The sequence below is a fragment of the Astyanax mexicanus genome, chromosome 24, assembly GCF_023375975.1.
Source record: "Astyanax mexicanus isolate ESR-SI-001 chromosome 24, AstMex3_surface, whole genome shotgun sequence".
NCBI classification, from domain to species: Eukaryota; Metazoa; Chordata; class Actinopteri; order Characiformes; family Acestrorhamphidae; genus Astyanax; species Astyanax mexicanus.
The window spans coordinates 12,017,501-12,021,431 of NC_064431.1; positions in this window are offsets into that span (position 1 = coordinate 12,017,501).

Here is a 3,931-nt window from a genome sequence, read left to right on the forward strand (position 1 = left end):
GGTGGAAGGGGAGGGGGGTACTGGATGCAGCAGCAGCAACATTCACTGAGAGCTGAAGGGACAGTGACAGCGTGTGTGTGTGTGTGTGTGTGTGTGTGTGTGTGTGTGTGTGTGTGTGTGTGTGTGTGTGTGTGTGTGTGTGTGTAAGGATGAGGATGCTAGTTATGCTTTCTGCTGACGTGTGCTCTAAACACCCTGAACTGAAACACACTGTACTGTCTGCAGCTCTAGACCAGTAGTCAGAAGATCAAAGAAACAGATCAGACCAGTCAGACTTTCTGTATTGATATTGGTTTGACTGAGAATATGAATATTGTAGAGGTAACTCATAGTAACCCATAATCAAATAAACTTAAAGAAGATACAGACTTTTAAAGAAATGCAGGTATTCTATACAATATGCTAAATGCTAAATAATGTTACTTACATATCAATATTTGTTATATATTTTAGTCCTAATTATAATTCATATAATTGAAGCATATATACACTCTCTTCCAAAAGTATCAGAATCCATTTATTATTGTTGAAGACAGGAAACATTTGGGTTTGATATTAAAAGTATAGGATGGCCAAACTGATCCGACAAAAATTAAGAAAAGCTGAGGTTTGGAGAAAGAAAGGACCTGCTCATGATCTCAAACATACCAGCTCATCTGTGAAACGCAGTGGAGGTAGTGCCATGGTTTGGGCTTACATGTCTACTTCTAGGGCGAGCTGATTAATCTTCATTGATGTACAATGAACTCACAAGCCTATAGAACATGTTTTTCTGTTAAAGGAAGATGCAACCAAAGTCACAAGATAATGACTCAAAACACTTTGGAAGTGGAAGATTTTATACTGTTCTAGTCAATATCCAGACTTAAACTCTACAGAGTATAAAGTATTGGGTATATACAAAAGGTGCTATCAGATCCAGTCAAACCCAAGAAATAAAGGGATTGCCCTCACTGTATCAATACTTTCGGAAGGTAGTATAGTGCTCAGTACATTAAAGGAAAATTTAATTTCAATAATATTGTAAAATTTCTGTACTGATTAGATTAACATTCATTTAAAGTGTTTTTGCTGTGGAATGCTTTGTTTAACAGAAACAGGCAGATCCAGAAATCATCAAATGTGAAGTGGTTGTGAATGGAATCAGGTGTGAAAAAGAACCAACAGCCTAAATAAAGCTGTTAATAAGTGTAAATCAGGTGTAATCATAGACTGTATATAGCTGGACAGAGCATCGTCTCTTAAAAGTGAAGCCACCACAGGTGGGGCGCCCCCTGCTGTTCGGCTGCAGAAAGCTGTGTAACTCCACCCATCCCCATAGGTTTCAATGGCAAAACTTTCAATCACGTTTTTTTCTAATATACTGTAATTCTACCTCCATTATTTAATTGCAACAGCTAGTGTAACCTCTGCTTATATTGTCAAATTTTTATATCCCCACAGAATTCGGTTTTTAAAACTTTATTCGGCTCTATTCAAAAAAGGTGTGGTTATTGTAAAAGGGCTGGTTATGGGCGGGACCAATAACAGACCGTCAGCTCCGCTCCGCCCCGCTCTGCAGTCTGTGACCGCGAGGCAGCCCTCAGGGGCGGGGTTATTCAAATGAGTAGGCGTCTCTCCACAGCCTTTCTCCCTCCTCTGGTCTCTACTGCGCAGACTCTGGTCTCTGAATCGCCAAAATGGCGGAAGATTTTGGCTTCATTTTCATTGAATGAATGGGAACGGCGACACGACGTCCATCTTTATATACAGTCTATGGGTGTAATTAATAGGTGTAATTCATTTCACAGTAAATACTAAGAAATAAATAATAGACACTTAACAATTCCTAGGAATTACTCAATGATTCACCATGTATTCTGAATAAATAATGGTAGATACAGAATACCCCATAGTAGATACAGAATAACTGCAATGGATTGGCAACCTGTCCAGAGTGTATACTGCCTTCCGCCCAGTTCTGGCTGGGATAGGCTCCAGATGAGTGAGTGAGATAATTCATACTAGCCACCAAGGGTTCAGAGTAGATACTAAAAAAGTCATTGTAGGTACTGAAACATCTTTGCTGGACACTAACAATGTAAAAACTCATACTGGATACAGACTATTTCATATCCTGGTCCTGAGTATACTGAGAATACGTCCTAGAGATATGACAAAAATCATGAGACATAATAAGTATTTCCATGACTTTTTCAAGATGTCCCATGGCTTTAGATGTGCCAGTTTATACAGTACATTCTCCAGTGCCTCTGATGTACAGTATGGCACAAATGGCACAAAAATATATACTTTTCCCCTGAGACCAGTGTAGTATCTTGTGCTGTGATGTCATGTAGATGCATGAAATAAGTCTTAGCTGATACTGTTCTTTGTATATAAGAAAATTTACTACAGAAAAAAAATAATTAGTACAAAAAAAACAGCATCATATCAAACACCCGGATTGGCTTGGAGAGAGTTCTTTTCCCAAATCTGATCCTGAGCTCTCTGGCTTGAATTCCTGAAGTCCAACCTTTTATGTTTGAAAACACCTCACATCTGGAAACACTTAACATACGCACCTATAGCGCACATACATAGAACATACACAAGTTAGTCTGACTCAATGCATGGGAGGGGAAAGAAGTGCTTCCCCATACTATCCTATGCTTGAAAAAACAAATGTGTTTAAGTTAGGGCTTACTCCATCTGTTCCCTGTGGTCCAGTGGTCATTCTGTGTGGAAAATATATGCAGGATAATGGATAATGGTGAATAACCCTGCTTAATGGTAAATAACCCTGCTTGCAAATATGTATGCTCAAATATACGTCACCAGTTTAACACCCTGGAACTACTTCAGAGGCCCATATTAAGCCTAATATGATTCCTGGGGCTGAATCTCCACTAGCATTTCAGTTTAGTCCAAGACTAGGATTGATTTGCTTCTGCCAGACTGGTTCTCCTACATCTATATGGTTCTCCTGTTAGTGAGCAGCAATGAATGGGCTCACAGGCTGGAGATGTGAGGAGTGAGGAGGGTATGAATGAAGAATGATATGGTGCACACAAGGCTGACAACACCGCTTGAGAAACCCAAAGCCAGAGGGCGAGAGGAACCCACCCATGAAATTGCACATAATGCATCTTTAATCCCCATTTGTTACAGTATTGACTATGGCCGGGTGTCTGCTGCTTCTGATAGAATCGATGGAAGAAGCAGGGCAGTTTTGGGGCGACTCTGGGATTTCCCTCTTCATTTAGTCACAGTTGGAGACTTGGGGTAAGTGTCGGCTTTCGTAGACAGTGATATTGACATAACTCCATTAATAACCTCATCAAACCATATAAGGAGCAGCTCAGTGTTGTATCAGGGTCGACATGATGATGAAAGCTGTACAGCTGTACACACAGAGGGTTTATTGTTTCATTAACAATCATTTTGCTGCAAGGAGCAGCCTGCATTCTTTAAATAAAGGTCCTAAAAAGGTTTTTGAAGAAAGAAGAAATATTTGTTTTTTTAGTGTGAAGACTACCCTCATTATAAAAAAATGGTTTTATGACTTTTCCTAAACTGAACAAAAAGTGTTCTTATATAAAAAAAAACCTAACACATCCTCTTTCTAACACATGAATATTATTTGGTCTACACCATTCCACTGTAGCTCTGGCTGTATGATTAGGGTCATTGTCTTGCTGGAGGATAAATCTGCTTCCAAGTCTTAAGTCTTTTGCAGGTTTTCTTCAAGGGTTGCCCTGTATTTAGCTCCATCCATCTCCCCATCAACTCTGACCAGCTTCCCCACAGCGTGATGCTGCCACCACCATGTTTCACAGTGGTAATGGTGGGTTCAGGGACATGAGCACCGTTACATATGTGCCACACATAGCACTTTGCATTTATGCCAAAAGGTTCAACTCTGGTCTCAGCAGACCAGAGCACCTTCTTC